At 44.3% G+C, this 15989-nt stretch overlaps 1 long non-coding RNA gene across 1 annotated transcript; it reads right to left on the bottom strand.

The window, feature by feature from the left end:
- Positions 1-6190: 6190 nt before the first annotated feature.
- Positions 6191-7984, bottom strand: LOC146444392 (uncharacterized). The gene is made up of 2 exons (XR_014850499.1): positions 7848-7984; positions 6191-6718 (listed from the first exon to the last, which is right to left on the bottom strand). It is a non-coding gene; the product is annotated as an uncharacterized LOC146444392 (long non-coding RNA).
- Between the last annotated feature and the right edge of the window lie 8005 nt (positions 7985-15989).

Here is a 15989-nt window from a genome sequence, read left to right as displayed (position 1 = left end):
TGAAAGGAAGAGCCATGTGTCGCTGCCACAGGTGAGCAGCCAGGCATCTGCTTTAACAGGGAGTGTTTAATGGCCCCCAGTGAGCACACCCTAGCTCAAGTTCCTATCAAACGGAAATTCAGTCTCAAGAGGATTAACTTTTTTCCTTGAGATGTTTTCCAGCCATATGGTGCCAGTCTCAAAAATTCATGTCTGAATCATTTATTTTTAATAAGTAAAAATCTTCCTTCTGTCTCTCCCTTATTCAGGTTTCCACAGTGGGACAAGAACCAACTTTTGTTTTGTTTTGTTTTTTTGGTTTTTGTTTGGTTTTTTTTTTAATGTAATAGAGAATGATCCTCCCTGTCTTACTCACTTGGATTTGTGGAAGTTTTTCCTTGAGAAGCCTTGCCAGAAGGGGAAGGCAGCTATGCTTGTTCCATCCCATGGGGTGACTTGAGGAAGTCCCACTTTCACCACCTCATGCTCAGCACAGGTCTGCTGACACATATCCCAGCTGAAGTGGGGGGAATTCCCCCAGAAATTGCATTTATATAATAACATACTTCTGTTACAGTATATACGTCCAGCTCCTGTTACAAAGTTCACTGTGGTTTTCTTTCTGCTGCTGTACTACAGGACCTTTGGAAAACACTTCAACAGTCCTGTTGTTCTCCAGGTTGTCTGCCATCATCTTCTACACGCTGGAAATGAAACCTTTTGTCTCACAGAAGGCAATGCACAGGTGATGTGTGTGCCTGGATGGGTGTGGGTCTGAGTGTGTCTCCTGTTTGGGTGCTTTAAACTCTCCAGCTATGCAAGAAAACCAGCACTGCAACTTTCCTCCCCCGGCTTCTCTCACTGGGCTTCACCATCTGAGTGCTAAAATACCCTCCCAACAGCAGACTGAAAGCAATGATGGCAAGGTGCTTCCATGTCCAACCTGATGCGCTCAGTCTGGGCTATAAAAGTGCCTGAATTACACCCTGCAGCTGGGTTGTTAGCTGCAGCTATTAGGTATGCTCTCGCATGTGAAAGCAAGTGGATGTATCCAACTTTGGGAGGGATTTTAAATAGGCAGCTCTGGCAGTCCTCTCAGTTTCTCTCAACATGAGGATTTTCTGCTTTACTGGTTTATTTTTGGACATGCAGGCTGCAGAAAAAGGAATTTTGTTAATAGAGGCATGCAGTCTCATTTGTGAAAATAACTTATTTTCATAACCATGGGAGAACATTGTGCTGTTTCACTTAAATCTGCACGTTTTGCTGACTTAGAAGTTGGTACTGCATTTCAAAGACTAACTCACTAAGCCTGATTGGTGTCCTTTATCTTTTGATGTTTAAGAAGTTTTTCTTTCCAAAGTCTTCTTGTCTTTCAAGGCACTTCAATAAAAAGTCTTCTTTTGCCCACCTTCAGAACTGCACGTTGCATCCTTCAGTTCTCCTTGATTTATCTTCTGTATTCTCTTGACTCAAGGCAGATCATAAATGTGTCCTAATTTATGATCTGGTGGCTTGGTTTTGTTTTTGTTTTTTATTTCAATTCTGTATTTTCTGAGGCATTTATTTCACTTTAATGAAAATAACACATCTACTGGCGTATGCTTGTCCCTCTGAAAGTTATCTGTGGTGGCCTACCACAGCAATAGGGACAATAAATGCATCAACTGGAAGCAGAATCAACTGATTCCTTGCTGATATTTCATCAAGCATCTGGACCTTTCTATTTTTCCCTTGAACTACTACTTACATGTTCAAATGCAAAAAAGTGTGTTTAAAAATAAAGTGAAGGGTCAAACTCTGACCTTGTCTTCTGTGGGAACTGCACTGATGTGGTGCTCAAGACCATATTCTGGTCAGAATTCCAGAGTAGGAAGAAGAATATTTTTTATTTTCTTTTGACTTTTTTTTTTGGTGCAGCAATAGCTACAGGCTAAAAGACCCACTTATGTCTTGTTTGAAGGCTTTAAAACAAACCACAGTTCTCAGTGACAGTTCTAGGACTTGAATATCACTTCATTTTTCTACTTTTCTTCCAGCTTTTTGCCACCAAAGGTTTTTACAGGAAAAGAGGATTATTATTATTAACTTTAAAGAGGTCATCTGCTCTTTCTCCATATCTCTCTCTCCTGAAATCATTATTTGCTGTTTGCAACATCAAGTTGTTGCTGTGGTAGCAACTCAAAAATAAAAGAACATGACATCATGCAGGGAAAAAACAGCATGTCTGAGGAACTTTTAAAGGTGTCCTTAGTTCCACTTTTTATTTTTCCAAACTCTGATTTTAATCTGTTTGCCTGAAAAAACAATTTTGCAGACAATAGGCATTCTACCTACCTACCTACCTACCTACCATGTTCCTTGCTAACATGTATGGCTACCCAGAGTTTACCTGTTTCAATATGAGGCGTTCAACACTGGCTAAAGATTTAAACTTCCAAATCAGTGTTTATCACAAAAATGCAACTGGATCCTCAGCCACAGATTCCCTGGCAAAATGCTCCATTGATTGTGACTCCTACCAAGGTGGGATAAAGATTAGTTAATTCCATGCTCCTGATGGTCCTTTGTTGGACCCAGGGCCCATCGTGTCTTCCCATAATGCTCAGTTTATTTGGATAGGGGGAATAGGGAAGATTTGGACGAGGTGCTGTGCTTGGTGGTTCTCCTCCTTCTGGAGGTCGGAGACTGGTGACAGCAGGAGGGAAGAAGGTGGTCCAGAGGCAAAGTTTCTCCATGTAGGAGAGCCAAGCAGCCTTGTGAGTGGTGGGCCATCTCTCTGGTCCTCAGACTCACAGCTGAGATGAGCACCAGCTTAGAAAGAAGAATCAAATCAAGAACCAATGGGTTGCCTCCAAAGGTATCATCTGGGCTTCTTCTGCTGGCCTACTTCTTACTGTGGCATTGTCCTAGGCCATTGGGACCCTTACTGCTACCTTTCTGTGGTTCTTTGAGGTGGCTGTTGCATACTTTATTTCTGCACCAAAGAGCTTAAGTTTCTCATGGATTAATGAAGTGTTTTGTGGCAAAGCAAGGAAAGGGTGTGGGTCCTTCATTTATATGGTTGCTGGGACTGCCAAAGACTGGATTAATGACTCAACAGGCTTCTTCCAGTTGTATTACTGATACCAGTAGTTCAGGCTGAGCTTGTAGGAGAATCTGGATTATTGCCCTGGCAATGCTTTACCTGCATTCAGGCCTGGGTTGGGAGAACGACTCTTGTAACGAGCTCTGAAAGTTGCAAGTTACCCAGAGGAAGGAGCTGAGGGGAGCAGTCTACTGTCTGATGTCCTTGGATGTCATTGATTTGAAGCCTCTTGACTTTGCATCCCAAACTCTTCTGAGTTTGCTCTTTTAGAGGAAGACAGTCTCATTCTCTGTGCAACAATGGAGTCTCTTTGCATATCACAGTCTTAAACTTGCTTGAGGCCTCTTGACACTTTAATCATGAAACAGTAATTCAAGAATCAACAGGAAAGAATTTTGGCAGCTACCACAATCCTGCTGTACAGTCCCTTCCTTATTTTCTGTCTGAGTTTGCTGCAGAATTTGGCTGAATTGGCTGTGGGACTACTCTTTCATGCCTGCTTTTCTACTGGAGTTTTGGAGACTTCATCGCAGTTCTTCTCATCACCCCTCTGTGCTCCTGCTCCTCTGTTTGTCACATCTCTTTCATCAGCTTTCATCAGGCAGCATCATGCAGTCTCTCAGACAGTGGACATGTAGAGGCGTCCTCCCCCCACAGACATTTAACAAATCTGCATGGCTGCATTACTATTCTGGCCAGGAGGCGTTACCTTGGCATGGGAACTGGAGAGCAAAATCAGGGCACACGAAGGGACTGAGTTACCCAACCTTCTCTTCAGTGCTTCATCATGGATTCACATGGCAAATGGGTTTGAATGCTGCATCAGCTATGACAGAGCAGAGGAACCTCCTGCACTGCACCCTCAATGCCTCTGAGCATCTCTTGCTTTTCTGAAAGGGAAAGCACAGGGAACTGTGGTGTAGGCTTCTCAAGGTAGCTCCATGGAGGGTCTAGGGGAGATGGGAACATCCATGTTGATCCCATGGTAATGAGCCCTGCATGGCTTCTGGAATGACTTGTAAGGAAGGAAGCCACTCTGTCTACAAAACAAGGGAAAAAATATGAGGCAAACTGTTGGCACAGCAATTTTACAGGCCTGTCTTAGACATATCTTGATAGAAAAAGAAGCAACTATATGCACACAGTATAATGGGAAATAGAAGGTTTAGAAAACATCAATTGTCCTGCAGAGATAAAGAGATGCCAGTGAATGTGTTTTAAAAATGGAAGCTTTATCCTCATTTTTTTTATTTAATAGAAATGTCGACTGTATTCTCTTTCATACAAAAAAGTCATAGAATCATAAAATGGTTCTGGTTAGAAGGGACATTAAAGATTATCTCATTCCAACCCCCCCACCATGGGCAGGGACATCGTCCCAAAGACCAGCTTGCTCAGAGAGCTACATCCAGCCTGGCCTTGAACACTTCCAGGAATGAGGCATCTGCAGTATTCTGGGCAACTTTGTCTCACCAGCCTCACAGTAAAGAATTTCTTCCTAATATCTAACCTAAACTTTCTCTCTTTCAGTTTAAAGCCATTATCCCTTGTCCTATCACTACATGCCCTTATAAGAAGTCCCTCTCCACCTTTCCTGTGGGCTCCCTTTAGGTACTGGAAGGCTGCTAAAAAATATCCCTGGAGGCCTCTCTTCTCAAGGCTGAACAGCCCCAGTCTCTCTCAGCCTGTCTTCATAAGAGAGATGTTCCAGCCCTGCAATCATCTTTGTGGCCGTTCTCTTTGTGGCCCTGTTGACACAAGTCCATGCCCTTCTTATGTTGGGCCCCCAGAGGTGGATGCAGCACTCCAGGTGGAGTCTCACCAGAGTGGAGTGGAAAGGCAGAATCTCCTCCCTCACCCTGCTGGCCACTCTGGTTTTGATGCAGCCCAGGACACAGTTGGCTTTCTGGGCTGCAAGAGCACATTGCCAGCTCATGTCCAGCTTTTCATCCACCAGTACCTCTAAATCCTTCTCCTCAGGGCTGTTCTTAATCCATTCTCTGCCAGCCTGTATTTGTGCTCTGCATACCCCAGCCTAGGTGGAGGACCTTGGCACCTTTTTCATTTGAGTTTATCCAGGAGCTCCTTGTTCATTCACACGGGTCTCTCTCTGGTGTTTCTGCCTGACTTCCTCCTTGTTGGAATGCACTACTCCTGAGCTTGAAGGAGGTGATCCTTGAATATCAACCAGCCTTCTTGGGCTCCTCTTACCTACAGGTCGGGTGGCCCATAGCAGACCCCCACTGTTCTGTCACCTGTCCCTGCCCTCTCTTTACCCCTGATCCATCATTTCTGGGTTGGCTCTTCATCCATCCCCAGGTGGAGCTCCATTCCCTCCATTCCCTCCATTCCCTCCATTCCACTGACACAGAGTGCAACACCACCTCCTCGTGTGTCCTGCCTGTCCTCCCTAAAGAGCCTGTGTCCTTCCATTCCAACACCCCAGTCACAGGAGCCACGTCTCCATGATGCTGATAAGGCCATAGCTCTGCACACAAACCTAACTCCTCTCATTTATTCCCCATGTTGTGCATTTGAACAGAGGTATTGAAGCTGGCCCCCCTGATGAAGATGACTTACTGGCTGGAGTGGCAGGAATTCCTTTGTTCTGCCCTTCAGGTGCTCTTCTGATGAACTGTGATCCCTCTCCAGGCTCTGGGCATCTCTTGCTGGCCCTGGCATCAAACTGGAAGGGATGCATTGAGGTATTCTTCCCAGAGAAACTTTATTTTAACAAACTTTTAAACTTTGTTAAGCTTCAAGTTTAATAAACCCTTTAGTTTAAATAAAACAGACAAGTGAAAAGGAGGGAGCGTAAATTGTTAGCTGCCTATTTTAAAACAAGTGCTCTGCAAACAGTTATTCCAAAGGCATTTGCTTCGTCCTGCTCACTAACTTGTAACTCAAGTGGAATAATTAATTAATTTGAGGCACTCTGAAACATGCAAATGCATTTCCCAGCATCTCCTGTAATCAATCACTCTACAGGGAGACAATTAATTTATCAAAATTAGGAATTCCTGATAGGGCTGTTTCACAGTTCCTCTACCTGTAGAGAGGAAAACAAAACAATGAATTAAATAAAAGGGAGAATTTCTCCAAAACAATGACTCCCCAGCCAAATAAAATTGAACCTCTTGTGGTAATAAATTTATTTTGGGCTTGGTGAGGAAGGTGGTGATCTCTAAAGGTAAGCAGCTTCCACAGACACCAGTGCCCAGAAACTGCATGAGCTCTCAATCGGCAGTGTTGTTGCCAGGTGTCAGCACTTCCTTCTAAGCAGTTCAGGAACACTTTGAAACAGCAGCTTAATTTTAAACTCATTGGCTCACTGATTAACTGCTGAGGTGCAGTTTCACCAAACCCATGGCTGCAGGTACAGGACATCTCAGCCCGTTGGTGTCACCCTCAGGATGTTCCAGAGATCACAGTACCTGCAGCAGCCTTTGTAGAAGATATGACTTTTTCCTTGGCCCTGGCAGAGGGGAAGCCACCAGACCTGAGGCTACTGAGGATGGCCACAGGGCTCTGCCGTTTCACAGGCTCAAGCAGCAATTAGGTGCACATTCACTTCAAAACTTTGATGTCTTCATGGGTGCTTGCCTGGAGCTCAGCTCAATGGAACCCCAAGTTTGGGGCTTTTGAGTGGTCCTACAATGAAAATATTAGATCATAATTTATAAAAGGAGGAGTGGGAAAAGGAACTAACCAAAAGTGAGGCTTGTCTTTTGAAGCCATCAGGATTTTGATTTGGCTTTTGAGAAAAATTATTTTTTTCCATGAAAGAAACACTAGAAGTATGTTTGTTGTTCATGCATTCAAGTATGGGGTTCTTACACATTTTCTCTGCATAATGAAGAATTATAGACTTATTCTTAATCAGTTAGCAGCAAGGAGTGAAGAACAGATCCTACACACTAGGCTTTATCAGAGAGATAATGAAACCCACATGACATTTCAGGGCAAGCTTTGAAAGTCTTTTCCTTAGATAAGCTATCATGTGCTCTGTAAGCAAAATTGTTGTGACGATGGTTTCCCCTGCCCCCTCCTTGATTTTCATTAGCATAACCATTTGCATAAAAAGCAAAATTCATGTTTCTGAAAAGTGCATATTCTCCTGCTGCTTGTTTCCCCCCACACCCCCAAAGTTTTCATTCTCTGTTGGCAACTTGATAAATCACTTCCACTAAACTCAATTATGGTATCACCAACACAGCTTTATCACTTCAGGTGATAAGGAATAAGCACCAAGCACAGCCACAAAACCTGCAGGAATACAGATTATGTTTCCATGTCATTTGCTCCATTAACAGCTTGTATGGAGTATTTGGAAAAAAATAAAAGAAGACATGATAGAAAGAGATTATATACTTTACATATCTCAGATGCTTACAGCCGAGGTAATGCATAAATTATGAGCCTCAGGTAGAGCCTTCTGAGAGCAGTGGAAGGACTTTCATCAACTTCAGTGAGTTTCAGATAGAACAATGCATTTGGAGTGAAGCAGAGTATCATTATGTAATGACAAAAAGTGGAAGGAGAAAAAAACCAAAAAAGTGAGAAGAGAAAAAAGGCTGCAGGCGTTTTTGCTGACTTGGATATGAAGGTTCATAGCAGAAGCCAGAGAAGATCCATATCTAAATGGAAATGAGGAAACCACTACATCTGAATGAGATTTTGCTGATCCAGTCTAATTAACCTGGTAAATGTTCAGATACTTTAGTAATTAAACTTTAACTTTAGAAGTTAAATTGCTTCTAAATAAGCTCCTGGGATTTACTTTTGGCATGGAGATCAACAGTATTCTTTTCTTCTACACTACAAGAGTCTGGAGCATGATTATGACAGCCAGCATTATAGTCCAAGCCCCCATCAAAAACAGATTTCAAGAGGAAGAGACCCATATTTAAATATAGTCAAGAAACCTGTGCAAAAAGAAAAATATTAAAGAATTGTAACTAGCAGAATTTCATCTAGTATTTAAGTCATTAAGAGCTACAATCAACTTGCTATAAAATAAAATGCATTGTGTGAAAGTTAGGGGATGAAACTACAGTGATAATGACAGATTACTGAGAAAGAATAATGTCTGGTTAATAATCACCACTCAAAACATGTTTAAATGTTTCTAAAACACAGGCATATTGCAGCTTGGAAAATAAAAGGAGTATCTGTAAGACAGGAGAATCTGTCCCAGGCAGGCTGTGAGATTGATTATGAATAGCCTCCTCAACACAGCTTCCCAGGGCAATGTTGCACAGGAAGAGAAGCATCAAACAGAAGCAGTCATGTTGCCATTTGCCTGTGCAGCATGCACAAGACCACTCTGGAGAGAGATGCCCAGTTGTGGGCTCCATGCTGGACAAAGAATGAGGAAATACTGGGGAGAGTCCACAGGAGAATAGTCCAGGTGACCCCTTGGAGACCAAGCCTTCCCAGGTATGGCTTCAGGTAGAAAGGCTGGCATTCTCACCTAGGGGCAATCTTAGCAGCCTTATGTTTTTGCACACAGAAATATCAATCTGATAATGGAGTGGTGAGGTGGTATAAAGTTACAGACAAGGGGATAACAAGATCCAGTGGGTAGAAATTTAAGTCAGAGGAATTCAACCTTAACTTAAGAAGTAATTTCCTACTGCTGAAGTTAATGGGATGTTGCAGGGCCTGAACAGGAAAGAAGGTGGGATTCATTCACTCCCTAGGTGCCTCTGTGATAACACATGCCCTCTACAACATGCTGCTCTCTTTGGATCAACTGCACATAATCCATATAGAGCCACAGAGGGGTGAGTAGTCAGGAGGGACCAAGACACAGGGGATCAGGTGCAGAGGGGATATTGGGGCAGATGAGGTCTGGTAAGGGCAGATATTTGTTATTTGCACTGCTGCAGGTGGCTGTACAGATGAAAATGCAGTGATACCTCTCTCTGGTGCCTCCTTGCTGTATGGATGAAAATGCAGTGATTTCTCTCTCTGGTGCCTCGTTGCTCCACAGAGAGGCTGGGGAATGCTACAGGTTTAGGCAGTGCCAGCACATGCTGGTAAGGCCATTAGTGCAATGGAACTCCCTTCATCCAGGCTTCCTACAGTTGCCTGGCGGGGTCTGGGGGGATATTTTTATCCTACTTTATATGTATTTCAGTTTGCCTACTGTATATGTATTTCAGAGAAGGGCAGAAAAGAGGAAATTTAGTTCCAACAGGGCACAGTAAATCCAAACAGGATGGAGCACAGCACACCAAGGCAATCATTTGGTGCTGGGAGATAATATCAAGACCTCTTTTGCATTTTATTTAGCCCATTGATACAGAACTGGGCCAGAAGGAGCCTTTGGGCAACAGCTGCTGGTGTCCACCACACTGAGGATAGGCTACCACGGGTGTGCTGACTCCTGCTGCTCACTCCTGTCTGGCACCACCACAGCTTCCTTGGGTGATGGAATCCTTTGCTTCTGTCTCCAAACAGGAGAGGGACAATGGGATGCAGTGCCATGGAGGGAGTCAGCTTGGGTTTCCTGCCCTTTGGCTACCTGAATGGTGAGCAGAAATAAAGAGTTTTGAGTTGAGAGCAGAACTCCTCTGGCTTCCTGCTGAGCCCGGATGCAGCTCTTTAATTAGTGAGAAATAATTGCATTCAACAGAGGAAGAGGCTGTCAAGTAGTATGGGAAAAAATATTTTTGATTCAGCAGAAATCATGTTAACCTGAGGTGTTCTGTAGGAAGTAGGTGCAGTTATGAAGCCAGAATTTCTGAGAGCAGGATATGTTTTCTTTTCAGAAACATTCCCCCTTCACTGGGGATGTGTCCTATTTGGACAGCAGCTGAAAGACAGCAGATGAAAGGCTGCTGAGTCTGAGGTTTCCTACCAGCCAGCACCACTCCACCTTCCTGCTGCATCAGAGGGGTGGCAGCAGCCAGCAGGGTGGGATCTGTCAGGGCATATTTAGGCTTGTGTTGGACCCAAAGAAGGCTTAGGATGTGCGAAACTTCTTGACTTATTTGCTTATCAAAGGATTTAGGCTGTGCTTTCTACAAGAAGCTGGCACAGACTGAGCCCAGCTCAGCCCCACTGACGTCCAAGAGGAATTGGGCTCCTAGTTCCTGGACGTCTTTGAAAATCCCAAACTTCCTCTCCCCTCCTGCCCCTGGGGGACTGGGGCAATCCCAAAGTGCTTCCTTGTGACTTATTTAATCATGTAGCAAAATAATAATGATATGGCAGATCTTAAACTCATTAAACTCCAAAAACAAGTGTAATGTGGAGTTTGAAGAGCTGGTGATCGTAAATGGTTAACTAACAAGTGTTTACAGCACCTCATGATAGTTGCTGGCACTAAGACAAGGGCAGTAAAAAGTGGATTAGATGAAGATAAATGTGAGACACAGGCAGAAACAAGTACTCTAGCAGATGTGTGTGGAAATTAATGGGGTGGTGATAATAACAAATTCTGATTCGCCACACAGTAAATGTGTCTCTTGATAATTGGTTTCCAGCAGAATACCAACCGGGCATGCAGGAGACAGAAACCTAAATGGGGTGACATCTCCACATTGCCAATGTATTGGATGGACACAGAAAAACTCAGAAAAGATAGCTGAAAAAATTGAGTTTATTTTGTCTCCTGGAGTCTTCAAGATTTTATTCTCTGGATCTGTGACCAAGTCTCTTGACAAATAAATCCCCCAGGTCATGGAAAGATTTCTCCCAACTGGAGCTGAAATCTTGGCCACTATCCAACCAGTGCTGCAGATATCCTGTCTGATGTGGGGCGGGCAGTCACCACTGACCCCACATGTCTGCTCATCTACCAGACTGGGATGTGGAAGCTCCCACACAGCACAATGCTTTGCCAGATGTGTTGTTGAACTTCATGTGTTTATGTTTGTGAAGAGAACATAGGATGAAAGGCATTGCAGAAATGCAAGATATGATTTGTTATGATTTAAAAGCCATTCTGGTTTAGCAATGCTTTCAAATATTCTTTCAAATATTTGCATCCTGCAAGCATTTCCAGATAAGGACTCAAGCTCAGCTTTTCTTTTCCGGTATCAGTGTTTTAAAAAAGCTGAGTGCTTTCCAAACCCTTTGGAAATGGAACTTTGAGCTTGCCTGCTGCAGCCTGTGTGACCACAGGGACCAGACTGTGACTCCACAGGCATGGAGGCATGGAAGCAGTCCCTGTTCTTGCCTCTCTTCTCCATGAGAACAGATGCTGCTCCTCCCCCAGCTCCATCCTGCACACCCATCTTTGCAGGCATTGCAATGAAGGTAACACAAATCGAGCTGGGACATTTTGCCAGTGTATGGAATTTGGGCTGTAGCAGGGCAGGGAGGGCATGAAGCCCTGAGACTGGTGTCACCATGATGGTAACTGTAAAAGGGACCCACCTCATCCCTGGTACTCAGAATTTCTTCCCAGTTGCCTGAAGTGAAGTTTGGGTGAATGTGAGAATAAATCTTGTGGACATTAATTTGAATAAGTATGGGGGACTAAAGACAAAGACAATGGAATTTATAGATTTCTGTCTTACATCCTAAAATAAATATGACATTTTCCATTCCCAGTGAAAATAGCAAGCACCTCCTGCTCAAAGTCTTCCTGCTGAGAGCACTCTGGCCACTGGGGATGGTGCTGCTCAGATACTCTGACCCCTGGCCCCCTTTTCCTGACCTCCCCATGTTCACCCACATACCCTGGGCCCTCTTGCCTCGGGCTTGGGTAGTGAGGGGGCAGCAGCTGAGTGCAGTGCCCAAAAAGTCCCCAAAAGCAGTGAGTGGGGACCTGCTGACTCCAGGCTACCAAGAATGCAGCCCAATCAAATGCATCTAATTTCCCAGTCACCGCTTCTTGCACACATGACCTGTTAAAACGATTAAATGAAAAGAATTCCCAGAGCTAATCTGGTGATGATATGATGAGAGACAGGAGCTCAAGCATATCCCAGAGGTGACAGATCAGGTTTCCTAGGATGTATTATTTATGGGGCCATCTGCTTTAGACAAGTACTGACGTCTGAAGGGGAGGAGGAATTTGATGGAATTCACTCATTTAACTGGGACAGGGTGATGGTGGAGGAGATGCTGTGGTTTCTCCCCACTCTGCTGCCCCTCTCCAAAAAATGATGCTGTAGTTATTTATGGAATGAAGCTGGCAGCAGGGTACCTGTGTGTCGATGCCTGCAACAAAATGCTGCTGGAAAGCTCATGCATGTCCTCACAGAAGGGACCATTCATAGCAAGGCCCATTAGCATAAGGGAGAGAGGTGCAAATATGTTCCAGTCTGAGTTACTGGTACTGTGAAAAATACAGGCGTATAAACAGAGCCATGACTGGAATGTGAGGAGGCAGGGGGCCAGCCAAAAAGAAGCAGAGTCGGCAGAAGAACAGGAAGAATTTCCCCAAAATAGCTGATTTAGTTACTATATAGCTCAGTAACTGCAGGATCTGTTTACAGCAATTATAGACAACACAAAGCAAAATCACAAATGTGAAAAAGGAAGCTGTCTTTCTTTCTGATTTAGGTTGACGTGCTATTTAAGTAATATGGGTCAAGTAATCTGAAATAAAATATCTTCATGAACAGGATTCCCTTCTGTCCATCTCCCACAGTGCTAAAAGTAGCTACCTTCTGCTGACATTTCCCCATCACATGTGCATTATCAGATTTCTAAATATTGAAGCTTCCTCAGGGTAATGTCTAAGCCTTTCTTAGTGATCAGGAGTGAAAGTCATCTCAAACCCTTGGTTGGAAAAGTTCTACTAAACCTTTACACAAAAATTTGCTGGAAGCTACCTGTCAGTTTGCTGCCTACTTTCCAGTAATTCAGACTAATGACTCGTCAACACCCCCTGTTTTTTTCCTTTTGCATCTGTCTAGAAGGAGCTTTCTGCTCCAATTACTGGTTTAATAACACAAGGCTATCTTCTGGGGCAAAATTCTCACCCAGTCTTACTTGATTTGTCTCATGACTGTTTTCCAAATCCTTACTTTTTTAGTTTTTGAAAAATGTTGTCCGAGCAACTGGTTCTAGCATACAAAGGTTTGTATGCTAGAATTACTTACTTAAGTAAGTGGTTCTAGCATACAACTGAATTAAGGATACTTCTGAATTAAGGTATTGCTTCAGAGCTGTTCTTCTGGACACTGGGCTTATACAGGAAAGTTTTGATTACAAAAAATGCAGACTTAGAGTCACAGGCTATAAGAAAGGTGGCTGTGAACAACATCAGAAATCCTTTTATGTGGAGTTTTTTTCTTAGCTTAAAGTTTAGTTGCTGTATTATGGATGGTTTCTCCCAGAGTTGCTACCAATCAGTGTTTTATCCAGACAGGCAGGGAACTATACTTCTGTGTGATAGGTGATTTGTTGTACCATGCAGGTGCTGAATGCTGGGAAATGCAGCCTGCAGAAGGAGCCTGGATTAGGCCATATGGCAGGATTGTTCTTTCTCATGAGCTTCACTGAGGTGCCTTTCTGACGCAGCTGCCATCTCACTGCACCCCTGGCAGTGACACACTGGGGCATGACTGAGCTCTTCTGGCTGGAGGACAGTGTCATGGATCGTGGCAGCTGGGAAGAGGGAGCAGCAAAGCTCCTCCATGAGTGCCCTTCAGCCACGAGTGTAGCATCATCTACACATCCATGGGGTCCTGTGGCAAAGGGCTGGGTGCCCTCAGCATCCTCTGCTCTGGGGCACCTGGACAGTGAGGGTCGGGCTATGAGCTGTCCATGGGGCCATGCAGGTGTGTGTCTCACATATTGCCAAAGGTCCATGAAGGCAACTCCCTGGCATATGCTTCAGTCTAAATACCCAGCAAGGTGTGTGCAGACAGAAACCTGCATGAAGATGAGTGCCTGGGGGCAAGCAGGGACATGCACTATCTTCTTGCTGCAAGAGTTGGAGTCAGCAAGGTGATAAAAAGCAGCCAAGCCTCTGGAGTCCCTTTTTGTTCCTGTTGCTGTAGAAGTAATACTAGTGGCAGATTTGTCTCTCCATCTCCTAGCCCGAAAGCGTGTCAAGGACTGGATTTCTCTCCCAAACTACTCTGGCTGGCAGCCCTTCACCTACTTCAGGCAAATGACTCACAAAAGACAAGACTTTTGGGCTGGAGGGAGGGCCACCGATTTTAAAGCCCTTGCAGGGCAAAATACTCAAGGGGCTTGTTATCTGGGTGGCTTTTGAGCAGGTATCTCTGAAAAGGCTTCTTTATTTTCCAGGAGAATAGGCTGAAATGTTATGAGAGCTTCTTAAGGAATACCTACAGCAAGCAAACCTCCCCATATGTTGGTACAGCCCTTATCACAAAGCCTCTTGCTGCTGCCACTGTGCAATTAAAGCAGGGGTGAATCCTCTGTTGCTACTGGGTTAATTTTGTGCTGGATTATTCTTCTGACAGATTATTCTTCTGGTGCTTTAGTGAGTTAAACTGTGAAGACACACGTTGTTCCAGCCAAGGTGGTAAAGGGGGTGAGAACAGCTCCTGCAAGGGGTGAAGGGAGAAGAGAGGCTGTTCCTGGTGGTGAGACATCACAGCATGTCTTAGTCTCATCTGACTTGGATCTCAACGCTGCATGGTGTTTTCCTGTCCACTGTGCTGTGTCTCATTCAGTCAGTGAGAGGATGGATCAGGAGATAAGTGAAATTATGGGAAGGTTGTTTCTCTCTTTTCCCTTGGGGTATTTACTGCCAAAGCTGCTTCCCTGATCCAGACCACTGTAGGGCTGTAAGAAGAGCTGAGTGGGCAGGCACAGCAATGTGGGGAAAAGCAGGGCAGAGTTTGTTTAACCCCCCTTTGCTGGTAAAAAAGCATTCACCACATTGGAGCCACACAGAGAGACCTGAAGCTAAATTTTATTTTTGTAAGAAGGCATCTTCTCGAGTAAGCACTGATGTTTTGCATGAAGTCAGCAAAGAAAAAAAAAGGGTTTTGGTGGTTTCCAGATGCTGTTCCTTAAAAATCTGTGCCAGGTGGACTGGGTTTTGGTGAGTAAACAGCAAGCCACAGTGGTGGTACTTCTGAGGTCTGCATGATCATGTTACTTCCAAGTGGTGGCAATGAGTAGAGCCTCTCTTCCCAGCACTCTTCCATGAATGTGGACATGAAGCTGGCTGCCTGGAGGTGAGCCCCATGTGCAGTATCTGGGCCCTTATGGACTGCATATAGCTGCTTTGCCACTGTATGTCCAGGTATGTCCCATGAGCATGAATATTCACACTGATCTGGCCAGACATCCTGAAGTATGGTCCAAAGGATACATCCATTTCCACTGAATGTCTGGATATGTATCTTGTCTTAGCTGTTCTGGCACTAAAAATACACAATGTGCCTCCAAAATACAGCTGTAACTACATCAAATGTTTCTTTAAATTGATTGCAATTTCCTTCAGCCATTTGCAACATTGCTGGGATCTCCCACTGAAAAAAAGAGCTTTTTAATATACAGATGCCACACTCACTGTCTGTTCCTCATTAGCTACATTTTCAGATAAGTTAATTTTATATTATTGACATCCATCTTGTTTATTCCTCCTGGATCATCCATAATAAGTGGTAAAAACCACTGTACTTGTGGTAAAACACAATTTTGATGCTGCAGCCTAGTGACGTTTTGAGTGTGGCTGGTGTTTACTAGGAAAACAGGTCTTAATGAGCCCCAGCCCCATTCCCTGCCGTAAGGTGAGCCTGCTGGTCATGCCTTTGGCCTCTGGCCCTCCTGTTGACCCCAGTTGTGCCATCCCTCCTGGGTCTCAGCCCTGCTGCACCAGCACATGCTGGTTCCCAGCACCTGCAAGGAATTAAAGAGCACTGAAACACTCCCTGGAGCCGGGCTCTGTACAGTACAGCCGACACGAATGCTGAAATTCCTTTCACATGAGAACATGGGTACATCTGCTTGCAATCAGCTTCCTCCAGGCAGC

Source organism: Lichenostomus cassidix, chromosome 1 (genome assembly GCF_008360975.1).
Source record: "Lichenostomus cassidix isolate B80296 chromosome 1, HeHo_3.0, whole genome shotgun sequence".
Lineage (NCBI taxonomy): Eukaryota > Metazoa > Chordata > Aves > Passeriformes > Meliphagidae > Lichenostomus > Lichenostomus cassidix.
The sequence above is the reverse complement of the archived record's forward strand: the minus strand, read 5'-3'. Positions and strand labels throughout refer to the sequence as shown.